General features: G+C 38.4%; 1 pseudogene; it reads right to left on the bottom strand.

The window, feature by feature from the left end:
* Positions 1–223: 223 nt before the first annotated feature.
* Positions 224–1,100, bottom strand: LOC101353507 (glutamine synthetase pseudogene; annotated as a pseudogene).
* Positions 1,101–15,185: the final 14,085 nt, after the last annotated feature.

The raw sequence follows: 15,185 nt of genomic DNA, 5'->3' as shown, positions 1-15,185 counted from the left end.
CCCATGGATGCAGCAGTCAAGAAATCAAACAACACACTGCATCGGGCAAATCTGCAGCAAAAGACCTCTTTAAAGTGTTAAAAAGCAAAGGATGTCATTAAGGACTAGGGTGCACCTGACCCAAGCCATGGTGTTTTCAGTCACCTCATATGCATGCAAAAGCTGCGTAATGAATAAGGTGGACCAAAGAAGAACTGACGTCTTTGAATTATTTGGATTACAGCTAGTAAGAACAAGTGGGAGTGGGATGAAGAACTGGGAGGGGTTTGATGGCTGGAGATCTGGAGATCTTAGTTTTTATACTGTAAGGGGTGACAGTCCAGGGAATGAGGATGTTGGCACCATGATTGGCCACGCTGGCAGAAAAGTCCACCATGTTGGAGGTTTTGTGGAATCCAGTTAGGTGCAGGACTTCGTCCAGGTCCCCTTTGGGATCGTAGGTGCGAGTGTGGTACTGGTGTCGCTTGCTTTGTTTCTTGATGGACTCCTGTGTTCTTCAGACCATTCTCTTCTTGCATGGCCTTGGTGCTGAAGTTGGTATGGCAGCCTGCTTCATTCCAGTTCCCAGGAACGGGCTTAGATTGAAGGTCACTATCACTCCAAAGTGGTCACATACACGGTGCAGGATGAAACGGGTCACCCAGGATGATCTCTCATGTCAATTCACAGAGTCCTGTCTGGAACTCCCACTGGGTGGGCATGACCTCAACGTTCCTCCCCCCAATCTTGATGTCAGCTTGCAAGCAGACTCAGTAATGAGCCTCCACTTGCTGGGGTCCTTCTGGAAAGGGTCCCGAAACATGGCAGCAGGAATGAGATATATGTCACTGTTGGAGCCTTCAGACTGGAATGTGCTGAAGTCATCAAAATTCCAGTCAGACAACTCTTCTACACACCTGGGCTCACAGTCCAGGGTACGGGTTTTGCAGTATAGACCCCCTTCAGTGCCATTGATCCAGATATACATGGCTTAGATTTTCTTGCCCGGAGGCAGAGTCATGTATACCTGCTTGATGCCTCTGTTCAAGTGGAAGCTTACTGAGGTGGCCATGGTGGAAGTTGTTCTGGGTGGCCAGCGGGCTGAAGGGAGGGCAGGCCATGGGAGTGAGGTGAGGAGAGGAGAGGAGGCCAGGTGTACAGGTTGGATGCTCAACTCTACTCCCATTCTCGGCTCTGCTACTTATTATATTGTTAATGTCTGTAGACTCTGAAGTGATAGTCCCTTCTTAATTTGTGATACTAGAATAATCATGCTACTTTGTTTGTTTCTTTTTTTTTTTTTGGAAATAAGTCTTGCTAGAATTTTATTCACTTTAATGATTTCTTCTAAAGAGCTAGCTTTTGTTTCTGCTGATTTTCTTTATTGCTTTCCTATTTTCCATATCCTTCATTGCTGTTCTTATCTCTGATGTTTCTTTTTTTCTATTTGCTTTGGATTTAGTTTGATCTTTTTTTCTAATTTCTTAGGGTGGAAGCTTAGATCATTGATTTAAGATCTTCTTTATTTTCTCCTATAAGCATTTATTACTATGAATTTCCCTGTTTAAGTACTGCTAAAGTTTAACAAATTTTAATGTGTTGTGGTTTCCTTTTCTTTCAGTTTAAGACACTTTGTGATTCCCTTGGATTTCCTCTTAGACTTATGTGCTATTTAGAATTATGTTTTTTATTTTCCCCATTTTAGAGATTTTTTTTTTTCTATATTTTTCTTTCATTGACTTCTACTTTAGTTTAATTGTGATCAGGGAAGACTTTTTGTATGTTTTCCAGTCTTATGCCCAGTATACCCTCAATTTTTGTGAATGTTTTATGTACGCTTGAAAGCTGTGTATGCTGTTGGTTTTGAATGGCATACATATATATCAGTTAGGTCAAGTTGGTCATTATTCAGGTCTTTTGCATTCTTACTACCTTTCTATTTTTCTTTCAATTATGGCGAGGAGAGTGTTGAAATGTCCAACTAAAATTATTGATTTGTCTATTTTTCCTTTCAGCTCCAGTTTTTATTTTGAATCTATGTTTTTTTCTGGATTCATAGGCACATTTTTGTTTTTTTAATATCCCCTTCATGAACTGATTCCTTTATTAGTATGAAATGTCCTTCTTTATCCCTGTAATGTTTTGAAATCTACATTATCTTATAATAATTTTGTCACATCCTTCTACATTTATCCTCACCATGTTCTTATATTTTTTCTTATAGTTTTTTTTCTGGTAGAAAACATAGTTATTTCTAGCTTTTTAGTGCATTCTGACGATTTCTGCTTTTTTAATTCAGTGTTTAAACCATTTATATTTAATATAATTATCAGTATGGTTTTATTATTTATAACCAGTTTGTTTTCTATTTGTCCCATATGTTTTTTGTCTTATTTTTTCTTTTCATTCCTCTTTTCTAGTGTTAATTAGGTCTTTTCTTTATATTTTGTGTCTTATTAGCTACATCTTATTGGTTTTCTTTTTTCTAGTTTTTCTTTTAGGATATATAAACGTATATATATAATCCTTATACACACATACTTCCAAATAGCGCTTCACATCACTGCAAGATATTTGCACAGAATATACTTCCATTCACACCTCAGATTTTTATGCTGTTTTTGTCATAGATTTTACCTCTAAACATGCTAAAATCCTCACTATATATCATTATTTTTGCTTTAAACAGTGAGATTCTTTTGAGTTTTCTTTTAAACTTTTTGAGGTTGTTCTACTCTTCATCTTCTATTATTATACCAGGTGTCCTCTCTAGTAACTGGGTTTATACTCACTGGTCAGTCTCCAGACACCACATTCTTTTCAATCTGTTGCATTTATTTCTAATTTACTTTTTGATATTAGGCCATCATTCAGATAATAAAATGACTTGTTGATTATTATCTTCATAGATATTTGTTTACATGTACATATGTTGCTCTTCTGAAGGTTACCCTGGAATTACTTTTTTTTCTACATGATGTTTCATAAGTATCCCCTTAATTACAATATGACTCATTTTTTAAAAAAAATCAGGCAAGTTTAATTATACAGTAGGGCTAATCAAGCATTATCTGTGCAGTTTTTAATCTATCATAACACCCAGTGTGACCTATTCCTAAGTTGTTAGAATCTTTTAATAATTACCATTTTTGAGCAGTTTTGTTTTTGTTGTTATAAGAGCATAACTAGAATATTTGAATGATTGAATTAAAATTAAAATACTAATTTATTGCTATTAGGTAAGTATTGTGGAATAGACATTTGCAGGCATTTAATGCTTGAGTATGAATTCATATTATTTTAGCTCTATGAAGAGTGAATTAGTTTCTCCAGAAGCGCTGAGCACACTGATTTGATAATTTGTACCTTCTCCAGCAGCAGCTGCAGTAAAACACTTCATTGTATAAAAGTCAAGAAAAACATTACCTGAAACTGTGTTTAAATGAGGTAATTTTTCATTTAAACTATAAGCAGGCCATAAAATGTTAGAGGTCACATTTACAATAGGACTCTCGATCAGGAGTTAATTCAAATAGAGACCCTAGTTATATTTGGACATCTTGTTCAACATGACCATGATTAATGTGTAACTTGTTTATTTTCAATATTTAATATTTCTAAGATAAATTATTTCCAAGGCATTCTGAACTAGCATAGCAGCAAGAATACAAACAAAAATAATACAGGATTAATTCTATTACGGCTGAATCTGATTCTCCTTGGTACGTGTAAACAACACAGGGACGCCTTATAAAATTGCCATGTTGTTGTTGTTGTTGTTAGTTACCATCCAGTTGGCGCCAACGCATGGTGATTATGTATAACAGAATGAAACGTTGCCCAGTCCTGTGCCATCTTCATGATTGTTGGTATGTTTGAGTCCATGGGGCCATAGATGGGCTCCACGAAGTCCACTTTGCCACCAGGAGAAAAGAGCAACATTATTTGAACTATGCTGGGGATGGCAGAGGAAATTAAGGCACAGGGAAAATCCCACTTTTAAATTCAAATTTAGCATCATAATAGCAAGGAGTGCAATGCATGAGTGGAAATGAGGCACTCATGATGACTGAATTGTGACTGTTAGCGTTTCTCCAGAGAGAACTGAGAGCCCGAGAAGCAATCAAAAACATGCAGGCAGAGTGTTCCCATTACAATTTAACTTTATATTTGGGCATCTCTTGGGGCCAAGATGGAGGAGAAATCCCCTCATATCTAATCTTCTTGGTTGTATTTTGCTAATTCCTCATTAGAATGTTAACCCACTGCCATTGATTCTGACTCATAGTGACCCTATAGGACAGAGTAGAACTGCCCCATAGGGTTTCCAAGGGGCGGCTGGTGGATTTGAACTGCTGACCTTTTGGTCTGTAGCTGTAGCTCTTAACCACTGAGTCTCCAGGGCTCCCATTAGAATGTTACGGGAGACTTTTTATCTGCTTCTGGGGACCTGAAATTGGGTCCTTGTATACTCTAATAATTGGGAAGCAAGGACATTACAGGTATTTTCCTCTAAAATGATGATGGTGCTTTGTGACTTTTGAGTAAGAAAAATCTCGAGGTGTGGGTCAGTTTATCTGCTATCATAGGAGGTTATTTGGACACTATCAAAAGCTGTCAGATTACTCTTTATTTTTTGGTACTAAGATTAGAAATACAAAATTGTTAATTTTTTTTTTAATAAAGTACAATTTGAGGACATAATTCCTAATACACATCATTTTCAATTTCCTACAAAATCCCTTTGGAAGGTCTCATTCTGCCACAAATTCCATCCATGTTCTTTGTTTGAATTTCAAGCCTGGGTCGTGTGATTTCATTCTCTTCTGTCAATGTTCAATGATTTTCTTCATGTATCTTAAGTTCCAGCAAAGGAGCTGACCACTGTGTTTGCACTTGCCTCTTCTCGCCTCTGCCTAAGCCATTCTCTTCCTATATCTCCCCTTCTGAACTCCCTCCTCCCTTCTGCTCACACGTGAACTCCTTCAAGGGATCTTCCTGATACCTCAGAGCATGGGGAAGGGGGAATTATCTCCTATGACTCTCCATAGCATCTTTTGTGACATTCTATCATGGCTCTGACTTTATTCTAACAGAAACTCTGTTTTCGTATCTGCAGCAGTAGTTAACTCATAGTAGGAGCTCAATGAGTATATTTTGAATGAAGGCTAAGTCAATCGAAAATTAGTATGACACAGAGAAAAAGGATAGCCTTAGGACTATACAGATAGAAAGCACTTCTTTCAGTTTCTAAGCTGTCTTAGAACTAGTATTAAACTTCCTTAAAGGGACAAAATAATTCCATAAAACACAGACAAAAATATAAGTGGTTATGGCTCGTCTCTGAATGGGAATGGACTTTTAAGCATAAAAGCAAGTTCTAAAGGAAAAAAATATATGTGTGAAAATTTTCAAAAAAAAATTTATGTCAAAATATCATAAACAAAATAAAGGAAACCAAAACAAATTGGGAAAAAAATGTGCTAGATATGGTATTGAGTTAATATCCTTAATATAAAAAGCTTTACACGATGGATTTAGGAGACTCAATTTTACTCCTGAAGTGCTAACTGTGCCTTGGAACATGGGGTGTACAATATAATGACCTGGGCACAATTTTTGTGGCCCAGAGGGATACCAGTTTCCCCAGAAACACATGGGTTCACAAATAGAGCCGGGTTGTTAGGAAGCAGGAATGGATTCTAAGACTGCACTCAACAGTTTCCTACCACAGTGGATTTGTGATGGGTGTTCAATATCTTTTCTGGTCTTTTCCAGGTTTCCAGGTTTTCTGTAATAAGTAGGAATTGTTACCTTCAGGAGCGGAAAAGGAGTTCTGTGGGTATGTGTTACTTTTAAGAAAAAAATAAACTCTATTTCACGTGAGGTGGCTACAAGTGCTTCCACAGGAACGGGAGAGTGATTCTCTGAGCTGTAATAGAGACAGATCAACTTGACCTCAAAGGCGCCCAACAGAGACTGTGAAATTGAGCTGAGGGTTGAAGAGTCTGCAATATCTGTTCTCAGGTGCCGCCATCTTCCTGCTTCTCTCACTAAGCAGTCTGGAGGAAAACTGTGTTTCTTACAGAGGGACATTTTAGGACAGAAAATGTAATGAACCAAGCGTAAGCTAAAATACGGGATCTCTATTTCAGAATTCAACTAAATAACATCAATATAGCTGTGGGGAACCCTGAAGTCATTTGGAAGATTTTATCTTACAAAGGACATATGAAATTTTTCTCATCATTAGTCTTTTTTTATTTGTTTTGGTCTTTGGTTTTTAAAAGCTATTTAAACTCTGGGGACTTAATTTCTTCATTCCTTAAACAGTAGCTGGGTTAGATGATCTTTGAGGCCTGTCCTCTTCAGAGTTCAGATCTCCAAAATTCAAAATCCTATGTATCACATCGAGTGCCCCTTCTCCTGTGATGAATATCTGATAGAATATATAATAGAAGCAGGAGAAGAAATATTTTTGGCCAGATTATTGAGAATGTTCTCTAGGATGGTTGTTGTTGTTAGGTGCCGTCAAGTCAGTTCCAAGTCATAGCGACCCCATGTACAACAGAATGAAACACTGCCTGGTCCTGTGCCATCCTCACAATCATTGCTATGTTTGAGCCCATTGTTGCAGCCACTGTGTCAATCCATCTTGTTGAGGGTCTTCCTCTTTTTCACTGACCCTCTACTTTACCAAGCATGATGTCCTTCTTCAGGGACTGATCCCTCCTGATAACGTGTCCAAAGTATGTGAGACAAGTCTCGTCATCCTTGCTTCCAAGGAGCACTCTGGCTGTACTTCTTCCAAGACAGCTTTGTTCATTCTTTTGACAGTCCATGGTACAGTCAATATTCTTTGCCAACACCATAGTTCAAAGGCAACAATTCTTCTTCAGTCTTCCTTATTCATTGTCCAGCTTTTGCATGTATATGAGGCAATTGAAAACACCATTGCTTGGGTCAGGCACACCTTAGTCCTTAAAGTGACATCTTTGCCTTTCAACACTTTAAAGAGGTCTTTTGCAGCAAATTTGCCCAATGCAATGCATCATTTAATTTCTGGACCCCGTGTGCCTGTCATTTTGTCAGACTGTGGTGGCTAGTATGTTGCTGTGATGCCAGAAGCTATGCCACCGGTATTCAAATACCAGCAGAGTCACCATGGTGGACAGGTTTCAGCAGAGCTTCCAGACTAAGACAGACTATGAAGAAGGACCTGGCGGTCTATGTCCGAAAAAATTAGCCAGTGAAAACCTTATGAAGAGGGTAGTACAAAATATGTCAAAGCTGTCTTTCCTTGAACTTCTCACTGGTCAGCAGATAAAAATAATTAAGAGAGTGTCTGACTTTCAGTTTTCAAGTCTTTGAGTCTACAAGCCTCTGAGTAAAATAAGTAATTTTTAGACAGAAAGGAAACGCTACCTTAGCAAGACAATTTCAGGTAACTTTGCAAATATTCTCTCTCTGTACTGTGCTCTGACATTTTTTCAGGCTAAGCACACAGATTTTTGCCATTTTCATTACAGTGCTTGTTACTGCAGCCTACAACCTTGGGGTTTTATGAGCATTTGTGCCTAAACCTTAGATTTGAGCAGCAGTAATATACAGGTATTTTTTTCTTTCATTTTTTTAATATGAGTATATCTACTACTCGAGTATTACATAGCAGCTTAATTAAAATAAAAAAAAAATCACCCTGGTACACTGGGAATCATAATTAAGCACCATTTCTTGAAAACAGCTTTACAATTTTTTCCAGGTGATGCAAAGCATAGTAGTAACACATTTAATAAAATGGCTCTAACTCCAAATAATTTGAAAAATAATTATGAGACTCTTTACTGACTGATGTGTGGGGAAGACATTTTGGTAAAAGATGATCAACTTGTGCATTTTCTTTATCAGGGCAGCATTTCTCAAATTTCAGGTTTTATTTTCTTTATTTTGTTATTCTTTTTTTTTTTTAAACTACCTCCACAGTATTTGTCATAACCTCTCCTATTATTATTTTAATAATTTTCTGTAAAGGAGCCCTTTTAAAAAATTATTTAAGGAATAAACTTTATATTTCCATATATGGAAAACCACTTACTTCCTATACAGAAAAGGGAAGCATAAAAATAAGTACATGTGTAACCATACACATATGACCAAAACATGCTATTAAATTTTAGAAATTAAAAAAAAACAAAGTAATAAATAGACATAACTAGTTTACAAAAATTCAGAGCTGGAAATTAGTTCTTCAACAAGAGCTATGCAGAAAAATAAGATTTGTTGGTCACTGGTAGTTATACAGTACACGGTCACTTTAAGATAAAAATAGGGCTTAAAGTTCATTGTACAAAACTTTTTTTTTTTTTTTACACTTTTAATGTCAACCAGCATATCTATATAGTAAGGGAAAAAATTCCTGCAATAAGGTTGAGTGCTAAAAACTATTCTTACTCTATTATAATAAGTTGTTTTCGTTCAGCAAACTTCTATTTCAAGAAGCCATCTGAAAGGGTATTTTGTTCTCTAAAACGTGGTTATTTAATAATTCCCATAGTGTTGCAAACTCAATTCATAATTTTATGAATTCAGGATATTTTATAACACCTTTTATCCTGATAAGTTAACTAGCAAATTCGGACAGTTACGTTTGTTGATTGGAAGAGTGAATGAATGGAGTGAGAGAATTCATTCCCAGGGTCCTATTTTTTTTTTTTTTAGCCGGGCACTGTGGTCATAATCTCACAGGTCAGTTCTCTTAAACACCATTTTACTGAAGCTTGGAGAGGCGATGTAATACATCAAGAGCCGTGTAGTCTGTGAGTCTCAAAGCCAAGACCAGATCCACTTCTAATAGACTCCCCAGCCTATTTGGTAATAGCCAACTAGTCTACCCCTGAGGTAGCTCACATGTCCTCAATGTCTTCAGCTCTGCCTTCCTCTTCTTAAGGCACAAAGTCTGGGGTCCTAGCATAGCCTGACAGGAGATGACCTGGCTTAGACTGGGGTTGCTCCAATCCCAGCTGGCCGGGTCCTGTTCATGTGGGCGGGCAACTGACACAGGTTTATAAATGTGTGTGTGTGTGTGTGTGTGTGCGCGCGTGCCCATTGAGTCAGACAGAGTAAGACGAGAAACTTTGTTCACCTCTAGACTTTCTCCATATACCACTTCTTCTCCCCTGACTTCCTATCCATCCTTCTCCTCTCTGCCTTCCCACCTACTTAACCCTGCTCTTAACATTGAGCTTCTGCCCTCTCCCAATCCTTTAGAGTATCACCTGTCCTGAAGTCACCTGGCTCTCTACCAGTGGTACATAACTGGTACTTCAGCCAATAGTCATCATTTTTAACAAATTTATTAATATTAAAAACACTGGTTTATAAATTGTGAATTGACAGTATTTGTTTCCTCATTCTTTTCACTGTAGAATTCTGGCCACTTTCTTTTTATAGGCATTGCTTTCATTTCATAAGGGAACTGTAGAAAGGATGGCATTGCGTATATTTCATAACTTGTTAGCAGCTATGGATGTAAGATAAATTAGTAGATGAAGGAAAAGAGAGAAGACTGAGATTCATGGTCAGCTTGGGGATTGGTGTTACTCCGAGTTTTATCCATCTCTGCTGACCCAGTTCTTTGCTAATAAGGACAACAAGGTGTGTGCTCTGTTTACGAGCCTGAGGGGCTAGGGTCAGAGCAGTTCAGCAATATTTTAAAATATCACTTTTAAACTTACGGATTCTCTCTCATATATCACCATTCCCTCTCACTCAGCCAGCTCATCCCTATCAGCATATACACAATGCTGGAAATAACCTTATTAAAATGAATAAAAATGAAACCAAAAGGAAAACAAACAAAACCTGAACTGTCCTTTGACTTGACATAACCTTCAGCGAACCTCACATATTTTTCTCTTTTTCATAGAAAAATCTCTAACAATTGCAATGTATTGTCACTGTCCACAACTCTTCACACTTCCTTCCCTCTTAAGTCTAGTCCAATAAGATATCCATCCCAACTACTTGAATACACTTGTGAAAAGTCATCACCTGTCTCCATGTTGCCAAAATCTTTTTTTTTATTTTATCTAACTACTTAGCAGTACTCAATCCACTCCACCATTCTTTCTTTCTTCAAACAGTCTTTTTGTTGTTTTGACAACACACCCCCTCGGCTTCCGTACTGCCTTATTGGCTGCCCCTTCTCAATCTTCTTTCTTGGGAACTCCTCTCTGAGAACTTTAATATTTGAAATGCATCAGGGGCTAGCTGTAGTCCCTCTTCTCTTCTTTAACTCCTTGGCCCCTTAAATGCTACCTTTTCTCGGGGCTTTGAATACCCTCTACTACTGGTAACTGAAATCTATTTATTTCCAACTCATAGTCAACTTCCAGTATGCCTACTTGGACCTTGAACAGATATTCTAGACTTCACCTGAAACAAATAGAACCACTCTCACTCCAAACTTGTCTCTTTTGCAATCTCACTAAATGGATCTTCCATACATCCACATCCAATAAATCTGCAAGTCCAAACATTTACACTTCCATACATTTCTCCAGCCCATCCACTTGTCTCCATCTTTGTTGCTCCCACCCTAGTCCAGCTTCCATCATATTTCATCTGGAGACCTGAAATCAGTCCTACCTGGTCTTTCTGCTTCTATTCTTTCTTCTCTCCAATGCATTCATCACACATCCAGGTATCCTGAGTTTTGTGTTCACCACTCTTTAGCATGCTCTTATGTTTTTACAATATGTGTTTGGACCCATAAACTCTATATAGGGAAGTGTTGTATCTTTTTATACTTTAATAAATGTATGATATCACTCTGTATATATTGTTCAGCAATTTGCTTTTTTCACTCTGAATTTATATTTTTGAGATGAGCCTATGTTCCATCACCTAACTCTGCATCAGGCATTGGTAAACTAGAGTCCACAGACTAAACTGGACTGTTGCCTGTTTTTGTAAATAAAGTTTTATTGGAACACAGCAGAACTGAGTAATTGAAACAGAGACAGTCTGGCCTGCACGGCCTGAAATATGTTTAATATATGGCCCTTTGAGAAAACGTTCGCAATCTCTACTCTAAATTATTCAGTTTGTTTAGTATACAGTATTTTGCTATATGAATATAATGTAATTTACCAACTTTATTCACTTTTCTTCTTATTGCTAGGTATATATACATTTTTTTCCCAATTTAAATGCCTCCAGTATTTTTTTTTCCCCTTTCTGCTGTTCCTGACTTTCCCTTCCAGGCTGTCTACTTTGATCTTCCAAATCTGACATAGTATGAGAAATTATACAACAAGGCTCATCAGCACCAAATCTGAAATATGAGTAAGAGAATAGTGAGTGAGAATTTTTGAAATTCCTGTAAAAGTAATGCGTTAGTATAGGGCATGCACTTGCAGCATAGAGATCTTGTTTTTCTCCTCTTTTCTCTTCCTTAGCTGTACCTGGAGTCATGGAGGATTCTTTTGGGGAAGTGAGGTGTTTATTTATATATATGCAACTAAATATGGCAGGAAGTAGCATATGATCAAGAACTGATGGTACTGAAGGAAGAAGTCCAAACTGCACTGAAGGCATTGGCAAAAAACAAACCTCCAGGAATTGACAGAATACCAATTGAGATTTTCAACAAACAGGTGCAAATGCTGAAAGTGATCACTTGTCTATGCCAAGAAATTTGAAAGACAGCTACCTGGCCAACCGACTGGAAGAGACCCATATTTGTACCCATTTCAAAGAAAGGTGATCCAACAGAATGTGGAAATTATGGAACAGTATCATTAATATCACACACAAGTAAAATTTTGCTGAAGATACGGTTGCAGCATTACATCCACTAGGAACTGCCGTAAATTCAAGCCAGATTCAGAAGAAGACATGGAATGAGGGATAGCATTGATGATGTCAGATGGATCTTGGCTGAAAGCAGAGAATACCAGAAAGATGTTTACCTATGTTTTATTAACTATGTAAAGGCATTTGACTGTGTGGATGATAACAAATAATGGATAACATTGCAAAGAATAAGAATCCCAGCACACTTAATTGTGCTCATGAGGAAGCTGTACATAGATCAAGAGGCAGTCATTTGAACAAAACAAGGGGATACTGTGGGGCGTGCGTCTGGAAAGGTGTGCATCAGGGTTGTATCCTTTCACCATACTTCTTCAATCTGTATGCTGAGCGAATAATCCAAGAAACTGGACTATATGAAGAAGAATGTGGCATCAGGATTGGAGGAAAACTCATTAATAACCTGTAATGTACAGATGACACAACCTTGCTTGCTGAAAGTGAAGAGGACTTGAAGCAGTTACTGATGAAGAACAAAGATTACAACCTTCAGTATGGATTACACCTCAACATAAAGAAAACGAAAATCCTCACAACTGGACTGATAAGCAACATCATGATAAATGGAGAAAAGATTGCAGTTGTCAAGGATTTCGTTTTACTTGGATCCACAATCAACGCCCATGGAAGCAGCAGTTGAGAAATCAAACAACGTATTGCATTGGGCAAATCTGCTGCAAAAGACCCCTTTAAAGTGTTAAAAAGCAAAGATGTCATTTTGAGGACTAAGGTGTGCCTGACCCAAGCCATTGTATTTTCAATTGCCTCATATGCATGCAAAAGCTGGACAATGAATAAGAAAGAGTGAAGAAGAATTGATACCTTTGAATTAGGGTGTTAGCAAAGAATATTGAATATACCATGGACTGCCAGAAGAACGAAAAACATCTGTCTTGGAAAAAGTACAGCCAGAATGCTCCTTGGAAGTGAGGATGGGGAGACTTCATCTTACATACTTTGGACATGTCATCAGTAGGGACAAGTCCCTGGAGAAGGACATCATGGTAAAGTAGAGGGTCAGTGAAAAAGAGGAATCCCCTCAAAGAGATGAATTGACACAGTGGTTGCAACAATGGGCTCAAACATAGCAATGATTGTGAAGATGGTGCAGGACTGGACAGTGTTTCATTCTGTTGTTCTGTTGCTATGAGTTGGAACGGACCAATGGCACCTAACAACGACACAACTATGGCCAAGGTGATGGGAAATGTGAAATTGAAGGAATATAGGTTGATCCCTCAGCAGGTAACCCATAGCTCCCAACTCTGCTCTAAGTAAAATACAAAGATGTGACCTTCAAAAGGAACCAAGGAAATACTCCCGAGAAAGATGCCCAGTGCCGACACCCCCCGGAATGAACTACAGATTGATGACGGAATTCAAAAAAGAGGAGTTAATGCTGAAAACATCCTTCAGCTGTTCTTGAAGGGATCAAGTGGAGGAAATAGACCTGCCTGCTGGTAAACAGGCATCACAGGGCATTTCCATCCATCATCTCTACTGCTGAAAGGCAGCAGAGCTATTCTGACTTCAGAATCTCGAATTTAATGAGTTCCCTGCTAGAATATCACAAGCTGTTCCATTAAATCAGTTTCAGGAGACTTAAGAAGGGCTCATATTAAAACAATTCTATATCTATCATTTGTTAGAAATAAAAATGGAACTCGCTGAAGCAAAATGCAGTGTGGCACCCCCAAAAGCGAATTTATTCTCTTTTTCAACCTCCTCACAGAAGTGCCTCCTGAGGTAGGTGGAAGCCAGACATTTGAGCGTGACTTATTCATGCTCAGAAAATGAAGGATTTAGACAGCCAGTGAAAGGCTGAACTCCCTCTTGCAATTGCTTGACACACTGGCCCTGCCAGCTGCTGACCGTTGAGAGCAGTAAGACTCGGTGAAGAATCAGCCAGAAAGCCAGGACAGGTCAGTGATGGACATGCCGTCTTTTAGATGCAGTTACAGCCATAAAAATGACGACGTAAAAAGGTGTTGTGGAGCCCATTTATCCCTCTCAGAGACTTCCTTAGAGGATTTGTTCTGTTTTCAAGATAGAAAACCTTGTGGTTTTCTTAGCCGAGAACTGGCAAAAGACATGCTGGTTATCAGTAAACTGAAGTCTCCCTTAAACATCATTACAAATGTGAGGAATTAGCACAGACTAAGGTGCTATGATAGGCGGGAGCTGTTTTTCCCAAACCTGCTCTCCGAAGGCATGGCTTCCAAGAGTCATAGTGTCTTTACCTTCTTAACTGAAGTGAGAACAACCTGTCTGCGCATCACATCCTAAGGTGTGGGTTAGAATGGTGTTATCTTTACTCGAAAAAGTAACCATTATTGTGGACAAGAAATCTAACTAAAGCAATCAATTTACAGGCAACTTTTAACTCCCGAAAAGGAAAAAAAAAAAAGTTAAAGCTGTTTGCTTGCTTCTGTTTGAGACTGCCCTAAAGAAGTTTGCATATCAGCCAAAGGCCTTTTAGCGTGGGCAAGCCTCAGCACATCCTCCCGCAGTCCTTCCTTCTTTCCCTCCCTCCCTCCCTCTCCTGTCCTCCCTTCCTTCTTTCCTTTCTTTTCCTTCTTTCCTTCCTTCCTAAATCATTCATCCTTCCTTCCTTCCTCCATTGCTTCCTTCCTTCTTTTCTTTCTCCGTCCCTCTTAACTTCCTTCCATTTTCCTTCCTACTCTTCTTCCTTTCTTCCACAATTATTCCAGGATTTACTGAATACCACCTTGGTGCTGGAAAGTGTGTTGTGGCCTAGAAGGGCAGATGGTCATGTGCAATGTGCACTACGGATTTTTATTTTAATCTTCCAGTATGTGTTCTGACTTGTTTATTCATGTGCTTTATCAGTGGCTTAATATTCTGTCACCACTAGTACTGGAGATACTATTCAATAATTTACTCAGTCAGGTAGTTTCTCCTCTCACAGTTTGTGCCTTGTGATTTTTCCAGGGACCTTCCATTTAAATGAGGTGTCCATGGGATTACCTCGGAGACAGTGAACAGCTCCTACAACAATTTGAAGAAACAGTTGAGAGTTCAGTGGCATAAGTCTCTCATCTTGTTTGTCTTGAATCTATTAGGATGCATTTTGGGCCTTCAGAAGGGGATGCTGAATTCTTTTTTTTTTTCTTTCTGTACTTTAGATGAAGGTTTGCAGAACAAAACAGTTTCTCATTAAACAGTTAGTACACATATTGCCCTATGACAATGGTTAACAACCCCATGACATGTCAACACTGTCCTTTCTCAACCTTGGGTTCCCTATCACCAGCTTTCCTGTCCCCTCCTGCCTTCTAGTCCTTGTCCCTGGACTGCTGTGCCTCATTATT

Source organism: Trichechus manatus, unplaced genomic scaffold, assembly GCF_000243295.1.
Source record: "Trichechus manatus latirostris isolate Lorelei unplaced genomic scaffold, TriManLat1.0 scaffold00093, whole genome shotgun sequence".
Lineage (NCBI taxonomy): Eukaryota > Metazoa > Chordata > Mammalia > Sirenia > Trichechidae > Trichechus > Trichechus manatus.
This window is presented reverse-complemented; position numbering and strand designations above follow the sequence as displayed.